Genomic DNA, 18,254 nt, shown 5'->3' with positions numbered 1-18,254 from the left:
TTCAAAACAAGTCAAACGTATGTACAAAAATTCTTTACACTATAGGATATCACAGTTGTATCCAAAACTCTAAATATTTCTCATTTTTTTTTGTCAAAAGTCCACATTGGCTGGTTCAGTTACTTCAGAATCCAACTGACAAGATGAATTACTTTTCTCGGATCTGTTTGTTACTACATAAGCTACAATAAATTCACTTACATTACGCCATGAGTTACCAAAGTTGTATCCAGAACTATAGATAATTGTCTCCTTTTCATCGAAGTCCACACAGGCAGGTTCAATTACTTAGAACACCCTTTGACAAGACAAACTATTCTCCTTAACTCTGTTAAACTGTGAAACGCTCTTCAGATCTGGATCTGCCAATAGCCTTTTGATCGATCTTTGAAAAGAATCTGCCCCCGTCTAGTTTTGCCATGATAGCCTCCTGGTTGCCCATAAGTTTATAGTCAAATTCAGCTTCCGGAAGTCTATGCAGAAGTCATGTATATCTAACAGCTGCACGTGGTTTTGAGCACAAGTAAGCTTCGTCGTGTCAAGGAAATAGAACTATAAAGTGATTTTGGGTTTGAGATTTAAGTATTTTTGTAGGTTTTAATTTATTACGAGGAAGGAGCTGAATTCGAAAATTACCCACTATACGAGTAAGAGTCTGGCTCGCGGGACTACACAGTATACAGTGCATAAGCCAGACTTCCGACACTTCTTACTGAACAGAATTAAGCACGGACATACAAATATTTTTGGGCAGCAAAAGAAAAGGATTGGCACACGACGACCATGGTACAGTACTACATAGCCCTGCTGCTTTACTAGCTAATATAGCCTTTGACATGCAATTAGAATAGCTATATTGTGTTGTAATATGCATATGTCGGCTGTTTAAAATTACAAAGTTTGTGTTTAATCCATGAATATCTACACATAATCCCACTCCTGACATCAATTTGTTACGTTTCTGTTCGTTTGTTAAATTTCCCGTAAAAATATTTTTCAAGTGTCTTCAACGATACAAGTCCATTCTTGATTAAAAGTAATCTATTCTTTCTCGTTACAAACTTTTTAATACACTTAATTTCAACAGTCACTTTAAACTTAACAACCGTTATAACACACTCTATAAATCACAGTGATTCACACACTTTACTTACGGTGCATACTGTTCACTTGACTCAATTATCTCTATCTTCAGTCTATCTGCCTATCTCTGCAATTCTATCTCTTCTTTTATTTGCCGGGCTTATATACTACAAAAGAGGCGTTCCGAACAAACTAGGAAATTCACGATTATTCGAGAAACTCTTCGCACACGCCAATAGCGGCAATGTGCCAGCAGTGTCACGTTACTTCCGCTGTCGTAACAGTATATTCATATGTCACAATTATTCAGTTTCATTGCTAATAAAAATTTTCCTTGGTTTTTATTGTCAAATTTAGATTTCAAATGACGAATCCAGCTGCTTCAAATGGCTAAAAAAGCCCTCGAGTAGTTTCAAGAATTTTTAAGAAGAGCAAATAATCGTTTTTGTTTTCATACTAATCGACAAGAGGTTTAAAAGGAATTCCACTCCTTTTCAGAAAGTAAAAAAGGATAACATTCTGGCTTGGGTCAGAACAAATAGTTCTCGGTGAAGCAATGCATGGATAAACTGTAGAGGATCTTACGCAGTGGCGTGCAGAGGTTCTATGATGCCTAGAGCCTTGTACCTAAGACCTTGGGGAAGGGCGGAAAGGGTTCTACTATTCGATTCGATTCTTTGTATTGGATGCCCGGGGCCCCAGACCTTTCGCTCCCCCCCCCCGCACACTACTGATCTTACGCATACCAATAGACCTTTTCAGAGGCTTCGCTATGTACTAAAAAGATTCGGAGCTATGGCCCATAGGCGTGGGAATTTTTGGCGTTTCATTATGATATCGATCATAGTTTCTATTCTGATTTTTCAAGACATCAACTGGTAATTCGAGGCACTGTCAAGTATAATCCTGGTACAGATTCTCGTGGCAGTGCCCAGCGATGCTTCTGGACCGATTTTTTTCCCAATTGCAGAATCTTTCATGAAAGTGATACTCCACTTTTATATAGGCCGTTTGTAGAAATAGAGATAGTAGTCAAAACATTTGCTATCATTTTCATGAATATAAGGTATGTTAGATCGGTTAATGAAATTATGTCTATTGACAAAAGGAAAGAAGGAGTGAGAATTTGCCTGTGAAAAAAGTTTATCAAGGTATCTTAGCAGAGCTAAGAAAACTAAGACAGAAAACTAAGCTAAGACAGAGCTGAAAACAAATAATTAAAATATGTGCCATGCAATAGACGTTTATCGATATCTATTTATCAGTCAGAGAATTATATAAAAATGGCCATGTGAGTGAAATTCCAGCTTGAAGATCCAATCTTCGAGTATGCCAAGATTGTCGATCTTATAAATGACTCAAATATAAAACAAAAAAGCTTATTTGACATTTAAAAGTGCTTGCTCTTCTAAATTGGTCAATTGGTGAGACTGATGGAAAGTTGAGAGCTCAAAGTGAGGTTGTGCTTCCTGACAACACGAATATTGATGCGGTTACTTCTATTGGATATTGGCGTTATATTCTCTCTTTATGTTCCCTACTGGTACAATGTAATTTCCCACTTTATTAAAGCTAACAAGAGCGATGTTTTCTCATTTATTTGTTCAAAATTATGAAATGAAACACACAAACATAACAACAGATAAACGATACAAATTAGCAGTGTCAGTATTAAAAGTAACCGCCCAGTGTCGTTATGGTTTGAAAAGGAAAAAGTACCGGCTCATCCTCTTATAGAGAATGTGCTGTTTTTTTTTTCAAGAATAAATATGTTTTGATGAAAACTTTATTTTAGTGCAAAATTTAACTCCAGGTTTTGCTCACATTCAGGCACTGATGCAATTAGTACTAAAAATTTATGATTTAAATAGCATTTTGACAGTGTGGCTTTTTTATACTATAGAGAGTATTTTGTTTTATTTTTTCTTGATTGCAACCTTGCTGATGCTTTTTTTTTGTTCCATTATTAAATGCAAAGCTACACAGTTAGCTATCTGCGCTCTGTCCATCGCGTATATGGAAACCCTATTTTAGCATTAAAAGCCTTCAGACTTGCCGCTGAACCACTGGGAGATTTTCATGCGTAGTAAAACTAAGTGGTTTTCGTACATGATTATACTAGAGATAAAAAGAGCTGATCGTAGTATGAACAAATTTACACAATGGGTTATATGTATTGTGCCCCCACGGGTATCGATACCCGGTTTTCAGTGTTATAATTATGAAAGCCTTCAGGCTTATTCAAGTTACTGCTGCGCCACTGGAGGGTTATAGCATTTACGATTTAATTCGTTATCTGTGTGCTTTTTTCCTATCATATTGTATTTCATCTTTTTCACATTAACCAAATTGGTATTACTAATTGTGAAACAGAGAAAATGCTTAAAATTTGTATTAATATACATTTTGAATGAGCTTATAGTGACTTCAATACTTATTTCACAATTACTTGTTTATTTTCGTGTATACAAACACATATTCCTAGCGTTAAAATTTCAAAAACCTTCAGCGGAAACACTGAATTTATGGTGGCTTCTGACGAAGACGATAGTTTCAGCTTTGTGTCGAACGTTACATGTGACAATTGTTTAATATCGTGTAGTCATGAGGGAAACTAAAACAGTTTCTAAAAGTAAAAATAAGCTTATTCGCGTAGTTCCATGGAAAAATAAGTAAGTTATATAGTCTTTTTGTTTTCAAGCAGTGTGCAACATTCAATAACATCGACATTCGGACTTTTAACTTGAATTTAATATTAATAATTGTATTGAAACTGAAAGTTGGACAGTAGAGTACAATTTGCAAGCGTCTGCTTTATTATTTTTAGATAAATGTTTAAGTTATTGCAGTTCGTGTTGTACAGGTTTTAATATCTTACTAACTATTAATATTATAGTTTTTATACCACTTGTACTTTTATATGTAAATGAATAATATTGGTCTCATTATTCACAGTAACGTTAGATTTTGCTGTTACTACTAATTCAATGAGTTCAGTCATGACTCGTAGAGTCGTATGTAATAGTAATACGTATGCGGCATAGTACGACTTCTATTTTACCTAAACAGTAAACTGTTAAAAGTAAAACATCAAGTTTATTAAATAAACTTTTCTTGCAATTCAAATTAATTAGTTATTAATTTTGTTTTCTCACAAATAAATTAATACTGTGGAACAATGAGTATTATATTTTATTGTAACAAATGCAAAATCGTTGTTAAATACTTAGACTCAAGGATAGCATAAAATTAAAATAAAACTTGTGTTGGGTTTCAATGTAGATAATCAGTATAAATTATGATTAAATGGGCATTTGAAAGCAGAGCTAGGAAAAAGTATTGACACAAAAATGAGTGCTACAATCTTTGTTCTTGGGAGACAAAATTCAATACCTCTTTTTTTTTTCCTGTTACTGTTAGGTTTGTAACCTAATCTTACTTGTAAACCTTTTTAATTGGATACTTCACATTATAAAATCAGTTTTTAAATAAATATTTTAATGTACACTTCTAAAATACAAAATGAATCAGGCATATAAGATGGGATTTACTGTTGTAATATTAATAACACTACCATAAGGTTACAAACATCTGAGTACTGGCAATGAACTAATCAAGACTCATTAATTGAAATTGCATTTTTAGAAGAAATATATAATAATTTACAAATTAACTTTGGAAGATGAGAAAATGAGAAATGATGAATTTTCTATTCTCACGAACGCGAGTAAAGAATGAATTTTAATCCAAAGGTTTCATGACTTGATCTTCATCATTACTTTTACTCTACAGTAGATTATTAATGTAAATTTAAGATACATTGAGCATTAATTTTTTTTATTAGATTCAAGGAGTGCTATGTAATCCAAAAAGTGTTTTTAAATAACCATAAAAAATGTATATATTGAAGTAAAATCTTTGAATCCAGAAAAATGAAATATATTTGTATACCTTAACCAAAATCATTATCAAGAAATCATTTTCAGAAAAGAAAAACAAGTTACAAGAGTGTGTCATAGATATAGACAGGCCAATAAAATATAGCCCACAATAAGCAATAGTATGCATTTCTAACTATTAAAAACCTAACAAAATTTAATTCTAGTCATGCACTGTTTACTTGTTCAACATTTCTGTAAATCTGTTGGAAAAGGACCTATTTTATAACATTTGGCAGAAGACTCTATATATTGACAGCAAAGAAAATAATTTATTTTCATTTGTTTATTTTTATTAACATTTTTATTCATTTTAAATAAATAACTAAAAGAAAATTAACTTTTTTTTTATATATAGGCAATAATGAATGAAAATTAAGACATAATACTTCTCTCTCACTCTCTATTTATATATATATTCTAATTGAAGTAATAATGGAAAATGAATAAAATAGGTTAAAAGCCATTCACTATATGAAATTGAAAGTTACCAGAGTGTAGGCTTGTGTTAATAATTTATACTTTGACTGGAGCTGGGTGCTTAACTTGATTAATCAGTTACCTATAGGTAGTGATTACATCGAGTAGTTTCTCAGAAAATAATCAATTAATCAAAATTACTATCACAAAAATACTCTGATAAATATTAATATTTCCAGTTATTACTCTGTTTGATTAGTGTAGCTTTTCAAGTATTTGAAATATTGCCATTATGATTTCTTTTTATTATCTTCAATTAATTCAAATTCATTCAACTTAATCAATAGTGTAATGACTCACAAAAATAATTGACTAATCAAAGATAGTGTATCTGATTATTACTGTTTTCAGTTATTCAAACTATCAAAGTCTCATCTTTTTCCCTTCTTCTGTGGTTTTGTGTCAAATAATCTTCAATTTCCTGTAATCTTTAAATATTCTCATTTCAATTTTATTGCCTTTGGCCGCTGTCTTGTTTGTTTCCTTTTTTAAACAATTACAACTAATTGAAGATCTGTTACTATGCTGCTCCAAGCATTTTTGTAGATAACATGTTTTGGCTTTTCTCAGGAGTATTTAAAATTGTAATGTGTCATGCTTTTCTCGTGTGTGACCAATAACATGTAATTAGATTTACAGGTGTGTGCACATGTGACCATACACTTCAAACGAAGTACATGATGTACATGATTCGGGTCAATCTAAGATTGTCGTAAGTCCTGTGACAGTCTTGGTTTCTGCATTTCTTTCAGAATCTAAGCTGGCAATGAAAATTATAAAGGAAAAATTATTTTATTTTTCAAATTTAAAATTTTTCATAATATTACTACCCCCTTACAGCTTTCTATACAATTTTGTGCTTAAAATGAATAAAATGTGTTTTCAGCTAAATTTTTGCCACAGATCTTGCTGGATGAACTAACTGTGGTCTTCTAGATTACCGAGTAGGATATGTGTCCTATTTTTTTATTAGCAGAATGTGGCAAACCTAAGTCAATTCCACTATTTCTCATAGAATGATCAACATCAGGAATATTGTGAACTTAATTTCTTGTTAACAGAAAAGAGAAGAAAATTTTTAAAATCTCAGTCATTTCATAGAATTTAACAGACACTTTGCAATCTCTAAGGCCCCAATTTCCATTTTAACACTGTATATCTTAAATATATTTGACAAAATCCTTGCTGTTAGTTTTAATATTATTAGTCAACTGGTTCTTGTAAGTCATTTGGATTTTTTATTTTTTTTATAGCTTTTCTATAGTTTTATAATTCTTCCATTTTACATGTAAGTTAAAAATTTTAATCTTATAGAAAGTATCCACTTTTTTCTCCACTATCATGACTGTGTCTTTTGTAAGCCAATTAGGTTTATCTTCCTTATCTTCCTCTTTTTTTTTTTAGGAACAAGGCTATCTTGAATTAAAAGTAATTTACTTTTTATACATTTCACACATCTGTCCCATGTCACCTTTTAACTCATTATTTCAGTTCACTATTGATAAATCTTGTCTCATAACCTCAAAAATAGCTTTCTGAAAATTAGAAACTAAAATCTTGCTTCCTTTTATCTCAATATGTAACCAATTATCAAACATAAGCATGCAGTGATTACTTTTCCCTAAATGTTCCCCAGCTTCAACTGTTGCAACTACATCCTTTTTAGTGGTTAACAATTAATTTAAAATTGCATTCCTTCTAGTTAGTTCTCTGACCTTTGGTATAGAAAACTATCATGAATTAATTCAAGAAACCTCTCTCCCTCACTACTTGACTCCACACAGTTCCATTCAATTAGTCTAGATGTAAATTCTCTCATAATTGTTACATCAGCATTTGTATTAATAACAACCCTTATCCCATTTTGCAATTTCGCATTGACATAATTTGTCTGAGCAGGTGACCTGTAACAATTGCCATTTAAAAACTTTCTACACTTGACACCCTTTATTTTAATCTATATAGATTCATCTTCTTGACTACCATTTTCAGAAATGCTAGTCACCTCTCCACATAATAGATAGTTAATATCTCGTACCACACGCAGAAAAAATTTTGTTCATGTGCCAACCCTTAAATAAAACTTTCACCCCTACATATAATAACTGTGCCAATTTATTATGCAAGTAGCATTAGACTATACCCCTCCATTAATAGGAGGATGACAAATTTTTAATACACAGAACTCACCTTGAGTACTTTGTGTATACCAAAAGCACATTCATTTCCATGGCACTGCAGTGTTCAATCATATTCTTTTTTCATTAAGAACTGTATAATTTTTGTGATTGTTAGTTTCAACTTTTAATTAACATTCAAAGTGTAATCTTCTTACCTTCATTTTCTTGATTTCAAGAAAGAAATATACAGATTTTTAAAATGGATTTTAGTTAGAACTTCTGATACAAATTATAATCTTTTATCATGTTAATTTGATTTCTTTTCTTAATCAAATTACAGCATTTTAGGATGTGTTTCAGTCTCTGTTATGGTTTCTTTGACAGGAATACTCCCTATCATCATTAACCCAGTGTTCAGGTTTTGATAATTAATCTGATTTTCATCAATACAGAAATGACCAAGACCTAGCTATCACAGACATACCAGACCTATTAAGAAATGTTAATAATAATAAGCTGGAATTAATTTTAGTGGATCTTATTAAACATTATTTCTGAAAACTATTAAGGTCCAGAGTGTCCTTCATAAGAGTTGTAATTCCTGCTTTAAATGATAACATAGAAACTGGAGTTACAGAGATGGTGAGAAATGTTGTTATCATTGTACATCACATGGTTAGCTCTAACTTGCATTCTTCATCTGAAACCCAGGACTTGCAGCCTTCTACTTCTGTAACTCCTGCTGAGCCATGCTTTGTCTTTGGACATTTCTTATCAGCTCTTTGTGCAACTTGACTGACAAGGATCAGGTAACACCCACCTTTGTCTGTTGCTGCTCTGATAACTTAGGTACATGACATTTGTTCTTTTACCACAGTTGTTTAAGTTGGTTTTCAGGCAAGCTTGTTGTATGCATCTCAGCTCATAAATTTATTCCCTCTTCCTTTTCCTTCTGATTGTTGAATTATTGTAGATTATTTCTGTTTCTGCTTTGTGTTGACCATAGTTTCCACATCTTCCCCAAACTTAAGACTTCTTTGTGACCTGTGGTTGGAATTTTTCTTCTTTTTATATTGCTTTTATCCCTTGAATCTCTTCTTTCAGCTCAGGGATTTTCTTCTTGTCCTGCTTTGAATCTCTTTTGTCTCTTGCTTACCTCAACAGTTTTACTGGGAAAGATTGCACTAACCATTTCTTCATATTGCCCTGTTTTTTTCTTCAGATGTTTCTCAGTTTATATTCTTTCTATGTTTCTGGGACTTGCTTCTTTGGTATGCCTTATTTTATAATCCACTGTCTTCTCTTGTTTCTATACTTTCATCTCTGTACCTTTTGTTTTTACAAGAAAATGAGCTTTCAATTTCCTCCATTCTGTCTGGACTTGTACCGTTCAGAATCTGGATACCTCACCATTTTTGGGGCTTAGTCTTCTGCAGAATGGTTTTTTTACATCCATGTCCTTGAAATGTGGTAATTTCAATGGATCTGCCACCATCTTTTGTTGCAGCTATCTGAACATCCAGTTTTATCTATTTTAATAGCTCCATTGTTATTTCTTACATCAACTGATAGGGAGGTACTTGCTTTTGGACTTCTGCTTCCTTAATTTCAGGTTCCACTTTTAAGTTCATGACAACAACATCTGATCCTTGGCCTTCCATGTTCTGAGAGCTCTGAATGTAGTGGCATATCAGACATCTTGTCCAGACTGAATCTTTTTGACAGAGTGGTCTTCACACCTCATGGTGTTTCTTTGGACTTATTCTCACTTGTGTTTGGGACTCTCCTCTACATCAAGCTCACATTTTTTTGGTCACCAGTCCCAGACTCTCTGTTCCTGGTGGTATTTCCTCTGAGTCTGGAGTGTTCTACCCTCTTTTTATATACCTGTCCTCTTTAACTTCTTCCCAGGTTATGTCTTTAATTCATAGAAACTCATTGCCCCTCATTTACTAGCTGAATAATAATTTCTACATTTGACTGTCTGGGGCCCCTATCTTTTCTGTCTTGGAGGTTCTTTTTACATCAGCCTTGGACTCTTATCTTTCTTATCCTCATTTTTATGTGCTCATCAAGAATGTCGACAGTGGTATAGGTGACTACACAGTGAGATCAGGTCCTTTGGGAGCCAGGCTCCACCACTTTGTCAACATTTGAGAGACTTTCACTTCTGATCTTTGGGTTCTGGGGGTTTTGTCAGAGGGTCTGTCTCTTCAATCTTAGTTGACACCTCCTCTTTCCTTGTCTCTAGTTTCTTTCCTTCCTGTCTCAAGCAGTCATCCGTCCGAAGCAGTGAGAAACTTTCTTCTCAAGGAAGCTATTGAGCCGGTGTTTTCTGTTCAGCTGGGTTTTTACTCATGGCTTTTCATTGTTCCCAAGAAAATAGGAATTGGAGACCCATCATCAACCTCTTCCATTTAAATCAGTTTCTGTATCTTCCTCATTGCACCATGGAGTTGATTCTTTCCCTTCATTAGGTTTTCACACCAGGTCTTTGGATGACCAAGTTTAATGTAACTGATGCAAACCTTCATGTTTTTATTTCTTTATCCTCACACTGTTTTCTTTTGTTTGCCCACAAAGGTTGGGTTTCCCAGTTCCAGGCTCTGCTGTCTGGGCTTGCCTCGGCTCCTTATGTGTTTTGTTGGGTAGTCAAGTTTTTTGCTTGACATCTACATTTGTTGGGATTCTGGTCTCATTAATACATGGACAACTGGCTTCTTCTGGCTCCTTCTTGTTTGGTGTCTTCTGACCACACCCATTTACTCATGGAGGGGTAGCTCAAGTGGGTTGTTTAATCAAAGTGACAAATTTCATCCTTTCCCCTATGCAATATCTAGTTCACTTGGGAGTTTTCTTCAATTCCCACCAGTTGGCCCAGCCTTCTCTGCTATGTATTTGGGATATGGAGCAGTTGGTCATTATGGCCCTATCCTTTCATTTCTTTCCTGCTCAAGAGGTTCTATCTCTTTTGGGGATGTATACTTCCTTGAAAGCTCTTCTACCCCTCAGTTGTGCTCGCATGTGTTCCCTTTAGTGGGAATTCCATGATTGATGGGACTTCAGTTAGGATCCCTTGGATCAACTATTTGTCCTTCCTTCTTCCCTTTGGACTGACCTTGCTTGGTAGTTGGACAGAGATAATACTATGGCTGGTGTTCCTCTTCCACCTCCTCATCCAGACACTCTTCTTTTTACTGATGTTTCTCTTGTGGGTTGGGATGCATATCTCAATACCCAGCATGGGCTCTCTGTCAATGTTTTATAGCTCTTAACTGTTCATCAAGCTATCATTTCCTCCATCTTCTGAGGGGAATTTGTTTATGGTGCATTCTGATAACTCCATAGTAATCTAATACATCACCAAGATAGGGGGGTACCAAATCAAGGTCCCTTTGGTTTTGGACTCTGTAGCTCCTGTTCTGGGCCCATAAGCATTGGATACAGCTCTTGATTTGCCAATTTCCAGTGCTTTGAGTTTTGTTGAGGATCGGTTATCACGTCTGCCCAAGGTCATTTTCACAGATCATTCCCTAGATCCTCAAGTTTTCTGGTGGTTATGCTCTTGTCTGGAACCCTGCGCATAGATGCGTTGGCCATCCATTTGAACAACAAACTGCCATCTTTTTGAGCTCTGGTTTTTCATCCTCGGGCCTTAGGATTAGATGCTTTCAGTCAGGAAAGGAGGGCCTGAACATTTATGCCTTCCCACCAACATGTCTTCTCTCTAAAGTAATTTTCCTCATCTATACCACTCCATGTCATCATCACCTTTGCCCCTCCCTCTGTCCCCTTCTCTCCTTCGTCAACCTTATTAGGACATCTTCCATCCTGTCTTGTATTTTTTTGTAATGGGAAAAAAAGTTCACCTATGATGAAAACTTTGTAAATTGTTTATTACGTGTTTGTTAATTAAGTTATGCTGCGTTGAGCTGTCTGTAACATTTCAAGAGCATAAAAAATCACACGTGTAGTTGTATTGATTATTCCAGAGTGCAGGTTAGCACAGTTTAAAAATAACTTAAAAGTAACATCCTAGATTTACTTGACTATAGAGGTCATCCTATACACCAAATCTCAAGAAAATACACTTTATTTACTCTAAAAATTCAGGGTCGTCTTATACACCAGCAAATAAGGTAAGTAAAAATATATTATCCTGAAGGTTAATCATTTTTTTTTTTTTAAATGGTAAATATCTTACTTCTTAGCAGTCTTTTCTGTTTTTCTTCTCATGTCTGGCTGATTTAATGAATGCTGATTGCTTTATATCAGGTGCATGTAGCCTTCTGTAAATGATTGTAAATGTAAAAGCTATTCATATACAAACACACACCTGTCATAGTATCAAGATCATCTCACAAAAATAGGAAACTTTGATAAAGATTGACATTGAAAATTGTTCTCTGCCCATAAATATATGAGAATATATTTCATTTACATTTTAGTTATACAATTTTTTTTTTCTTATAAATTTCATTCCATACTTTTAGGGAGGAGTGGACCACAGTTTATCATCGACTGTATTCAGACAATGTAACAGAGCAGCGTTGGGGGGTGGACCGAGTTTCTGTTTGGAAAGTTAGGTAAATGCATAGCATTATAAGTATTTCAGCAAGTGTTTGAAAAGTGATTTTTTTGCAGTGAAAATTCAAATGTAAGAAATAAAAAAGAAGTAGATGATTTTAATAAAAAGAATACCTTACTTGTTAATTAATACAAAAATCAATATGATGTAGCCAAAGTTTTTTTATTTGAATATATACAATTTTAATAATCTTTTTCACCATCAAATTATGCACTGAACTTAAGTTGAATTTCATATTTACTCTGTATTACCTGATTATAATACAATTTTGTTATCATATGTTTTCTTTAATCAATGTTAATGTCAGTTTATAAGTTGGGCCTACATTTCCATTACTATATGGGTGTCTAGTTCCTTCTATTCCCATCCCGAAATATATCCTTGGCTGCAACCTACTTTTTCGTTTGGGAACTATCTCTTTGATTTGGTTGGTCAGGCTTTTCAAGTCCCTTTTCCCCTGCACTCTATCTGATTCCCTTAAATAAGTACCCTGTTGAGTCAGCAGTATGTTTATGGACTTACAGTGCTCAAGTTTTGGGTTTGTTTCTCCACAGCAGATGAAGCACTGATGGCCCATTGTGTAGCTTTCCACTTAAACAAACATTTGTATGGTAATCTAACTTGTATTTCTTTATGATATTATATTTTCAAAGGGAATGTTTTCAACACGTTTGCATGGTTTATGTCTTCTAAATATGGAATTCTTCTCGGATGCATCCTTATGCATTTTCTTCACTGGACTCTGACTGATCACTGAAATATGCCCAGTGATTCACTGTTTTCTCTTGTGTATCCTTCTCTCTCCATCTCTTTACATCTTGCTATTGTTGTGGTTCAATCAGTCCTATATGACTCTGGGCATCTTTCTTCTCTCACCTTACCTGGACTTGCATCTGTTCACATATGCCTTTCTGTCCAAATGGAATACACTTCTGGATATCTGCATCCTAGTTTCTAAGTCTGGTCTCTAGAGGATTGGTCTCTCTGTTCTTGAGATATTGCCTGCTCAGTGTGCTTGCATCTTTGTCTGTCTGGTAGTCTTGTTATGATTCATTCCAATAACTTCACTCACACTGACAGGGAGGCACTTTCTCTTTTGGACCCATGACTACCACATATTTAATTGCCAGCCTGTTATGTTCCAAGAAGTTGGAATTTGATGATGGATCAGGTTTTCACCTTTGCATCTCCTCTCACTACTATGTTTCAACTTTTCTGGTCACAGTCCAGGAATGTGCAGCTCTGGCTGTGGATCCTATGGGTTGGTATTGATCCAATCTCTTTCTGTGTGTTTTTCGATGACCTTCCATCTCTTCCCTGGCCATTTTCTTTCTCTTGTTCTTAAAGACATCTTCCAGGACTTCTCTGGATCTTCTTCTGGACTGGAATCTCTGTTTAGCTCTCTGGTCTCCCATATATCTTCTCCCATCCCATTTGAACTTTTGGCTATCTGTTCCATACACTGTTTTTTCTAAAGATATATTTTTCTCCTTCTTGCTTGGATACCTTACTCTAACATTTTGCCTTAGACATCACTTGCACTCTTTACCCAAGAGACAGTTTAATTTATTCCCAGACTGCTCTTTCTTCCCCAAGACCTGTGCTGACTGGGAGGGTAATTTCTTTACAATCAGTCTAACCTTTATTCATCTCCTTATTTGTCCTGGTCGGGCAGTTTATTGTTACCTTCCTTGTACCATTCTTTTTCATGACAATTGACATATTATTTTCTTGACATATGAATCCTCTCCCTCTCATACTTATCTTCATCCACTTTGAGTGGTTGGGATCAATAAATCATCTGGTCAAGTTTTTCAGGTATGGGGTGATTCTTTCCTGCACTTGCTTATTTTGGTTATTATGGATTTCACATAAAGTGTTTCTCCACTACTGTACAACTTGTTGTCCCAACCACACCACACATACATGCTCTGCTAAATCTCTGAGATATACAGGCTGGTTGAGTAGTCTTTACATTTTACCCACCTATGTGACACTTTAGCATCATGCAGGTAGTTATTTTGGTTGTACCTTTGTTCTACCATGTTTATTGGGCAAAGAGTATTCCCTGTATGATATGGATGCAGTCCCTAACAGAGTGATGCTCCACTAGGTTCCACACCTAAATTTTTCCTTTCTGATGCTGTATTGTACAGGAAAGGAATTAATTTTTTGTTAAATTTTCTTTATCTACAATTGTCCTGGCACCATCTTTTCATTGTGGGATTCTAGCTATCAGTTCTATGAAAAGGTGAGTAGTGTTTCTGAAGTTAACATTTTCTTTATGTGAAAATATATTTCAGATAGATATTCAACCCTCTACTAAACCTTCCACTCTTCCTCCCCACTTTCTAAGCATTTATTTTCCTTTGTCAAGAATGAGCCTTTGTTATCCTTATGTGAATGTCATTTGTGCTTTGCTCCAACCCAGTTTCCATGAAGCTATACATAATAATGTTTATTAGAATTCCAGATTTACTAAGTGTATTTTCATGAAATTTGTTAGTTTTGTTTAGTAAATATTAAAAGTATGTCCCCCCCCCCCCAGAAAAAAAAACAGAATTTTTTATAAAATATTTTCACTAAAGATTTTTGTATGAATTTATTGAGTCAGTCTAACCCAACTCTGGCTAAGTACAAGGTGATTTTTATGTTAAGAATAAAAAATTTTTTCATATTACAGTTTTTATATTTTATTTGCATAACCTCTAAAACCTCCTAAATAAATATCAAAAGTATATTTTTCAGTAAAAGTTTATTTTTTTATATTATTTTTACTATCATCATACTAATTGAAATGAAATCAGCAACGTAGGGTAAAATGAAGAGTTGAAAAATATGAAATAAATCTAAATTACCCTTTTTCTTTTAAGAATAACTATAATGTAGAAGACAATTACATACTATTTATTTTTACAGCCAAAATTAATAGACATTTCAAATCTGGTTTTGTTTTTCATTTTATGCTCTTATATCCTCAGAGTATGCCGAAAGCCATTTATCACAGCTGGACAACTTTATGTAAACAAATGATCAAGTAGCAAGTACAACACAAATGAATTACTAATACTCCTTGTGCTCATAGTGTGTTACAATTTTGACTGTTAATAGAAATTTAATTTTTTTTTTGTTTTTCTTATCTAACATGATCAGTTTTTAATGTTTTCATTTTAGTTACTTTCATAACAATAAATAAAAAACAGAACAAGAAATTTAGTACTTACCATAAATGTATGGCATATGAGGTGCCCTCATATTTTAGCAAAGAATATTTAAGGAAAAAACATTGAGTGTATCAAAGCATTTAATATAACTCAAAATAACATCAAACATGAAATCTGCATATCAAAATAACTTATTTCAATAAAAATATCATACATGCAACATATTGAATCAAATTTGCATAATAAGAAAAAACTTTTCAGTAAAACAGTGAGGTAAAGAGCAGAATTCACCATTAGTCTTTCCAGGGTAAGGAGACATAAGTAATAGATAATTTTTCAAAGACAACCATACTTCCGTTGGTGTTCATTGTGGATATCCTTGTATCCAGCAAGTAAACTGTACTGGCCTGATGTGGAAGTAAGGAAAAAGGCCAGGGTGTCTTTTGCATTTGAGTACTGTTGCACGTTGCAAATAAGAACTGTAGTAGACAGTAGTGTTCATGAGATAATTGGATAATTATTATCTATTATATATCCACTCATATATTTAGCAAATTTTTTTCATTATTTATAAGCCTAATCACATATTTTTCTATTTTAATCTACAGTTATCTGGGGAAAGACTGTGTAGAATTTAGCTTATGATGCATTTTCTTTAACTTCCCATGCTAGATGCAGGATGATTTTTAGAGGCTTTTTTAAGGAAAAAAACTATGTCTTATATTTCGTACAATATGGTGCTTTGGGAATTCAAGCTTTTTACTGTGGGCCAACAAAAACACTTGCACTGTAGGCCAACAAAAACACTTGCACTGTAGGCCTATGTTTTTGTAATGATGGTGGTGGTCCAAAATTTTTAAATTTTTATTTCGAATGTGAAAGCTAGAAAACAAAACATTATCACATAGACAACATAGAATGCCCTAAAACTACTATAAGCTTACTAACTAAACTAGAAATAAGTTATAAAACTTTTGTTAGCCATTTGGAGTTCAAGAATAATGATCACACATAAACAATTTGAGATGAATGGCTTGTAAATATGCACTAAAAAGAAATAATCTTTGGAAGATACCTGTAGGAAACAAAATTATGTATTTATTGATTATAAAAATGGCTATAAAAGAGGGGCATGTGTTATAGATACACACATTTCAAACTATGATAAGATGGGAGGAGCCTCAATAGTGGGTGTCAAACATTCATTTATACCTTACTAATTTGATAAAGTGGGAGGTTTATATTTTATATTTTTACCTTTAAATATTGATAATTTCGGTTTCTGATTGATTGGCCTCTTTGACAGCCTTAGAAGTGATTGGAGAAAATTGAAAATATCAAAATCAGGGGAGATGCATCACATAACACACAAAAGTCAAGATATAGAACTTATTTAAGTTTTTCCTTTTTGAATTGAGAAATTGAAACTTTGAATTAGATATATATGTTTTTATGGTACATTTATTGACATACATTGATTATAAATTTGTTTAATTAAATTTTTAATGTAACTCTTTAAAAAGGTAATGATGTGTGCACTTTAATACCCCACCATATATACACAGGATTAATACATGTAGTGCTCGTGGGGTCTACTGTGTATGGAGGATGTTTTGTTCTCATGTTGGTGGAGGTCTATAGTCCAGTGCTGATTGTGTCACAGAATAGTGCAGTACATGTTACATTTGTAGGGATGGGAATTATTTTCAAAGCTTAGTGCATACACAAAAATCATTTAGGCAGTGGCTATCAGCTATGTGGAAAGATGTGTATCTATCTGAATTACATTTTCAGGTAAGGAAAATGTTGACATTCACTGAATAAATGTGACAAAATGAAGCATGTTTGAGGACAAATTGTAATTTCCTTTGTGACAGTTATATGTTGATAAATATTGTTGTAACTTTTTTTTGTCAGCCTAATTAGTTATTAAAATAATATTAATTTTGTTTTTATTGTATTTTTACTGATGGGTTTGATGATAACTGGTGGAATGTGAAAAAAACAGAAATCCTACACAATTTAAAATAGCAGGCAGTATTTTGTAAATCATTGACCAAATCTCAAATTTTTGTCTGTGGCTCACAAATGCTGTTTATAGACGAAATTTTAATAATTTTAGTTTTTGATTAACTAATTTATATATTAGTATGCAAATGAAAATATTTTAATGTAATTATGTATAATTGAAGTATTTGTTAAATCTAAGCTACTTATTTATTAAATTTTCTATAATGACATTAACATTTTAAAATGTAGAGACATAGTGTATGTGGAATATTAAATGTAGATAATGAGTGTCTAAACTATCACATGATGCAAATGAAAGACATTATTGCATTCATGGAAGGCAAAGTTGTAAGCATGAAATAATTTATTTTCAATTTTATCTAAGCCTGTTAACCAGAGCATGGTAAGCCAGCTTAAAATCAAATTATGAAACGTGTGTAGACAGAACGAGTAGTTATACAGTGTGTTCAGTTATATTTGTTGAATTGTGAATCAGTTTTAAAAAGTAAGAAGTGTTAATAACTTATTAGTTTCAGTTAAGTAATACTATTGTTTCATTATCACAACTTTGATATGTTCAAAAGTGGTTAGATAGGTCATTTAAATTTTACAAGCCTAAGTGTGAAATCTAGAAAATAATATTGGTGCCATGATTTTGACTAATTTGAGCATTAAATGGAGTATGTAATTGAGCAACATCTCTTGTTTTTATACACTTAAGTTATGGGTTAATGAATTAAACCATCATGGGCATCTGTACACATATTCAATACTATACTATACATATAGTTATTAATACTTAAAATTGCTTATTTTATGAAAATAAACTTAATTGCTAAACATTGTCCCACAACATAATAGAAAGATAAGG

At 33.4% G+C, this 18,254-nt stretch overlaps 1 protein-coding gene across 1 annotated transcript in view; it reads left to right on the top strand.

Annotated features, from left to right (window-relative positions):
* The first annotated feature begins 3,218 nt into the window (after positions 1-3,218).
* LOC106463821 (ribosomal biogenesis protein LAS1L-like) overlaps positions 3,219-18,254 on the top strand; it is a 105,608-nt gene continuing 90,572 nt past the window's right edge. The window contains exons 1-3 of the mRNA XM_022391430.1: positions 3,219-3,226; positions 11,735-11,760; positions 12,115-12,207. The gene's annotated coding sequence lies outside the window, so the exon portion shown is untranslated. The remainder of the gene's footprint in view (positions 3,227-11,734; positions 11,761-12,114; positions 12,208-18,254) is intronic.

Source organism: Limulus polyphemus, unplaced genomic scaffold, assembly GCF_000517525.1.
Source record: "Limulus polyphemus unplaced genomic scaffold, Limulus_polyphemus-2.1.2 Scaffold1491, whole genome shotgun sequence".
Classification (NCBI taxonomy): domain Eukaryota; kingdom Metazoa; phylum Arthropoda; class Merostomata; order Xiphosura; family Limulidae; genus Limulus; species Limulus polyphemus.
This window is presented reverse-complemented; position numbering and strand designations above follow the sequence as displayed.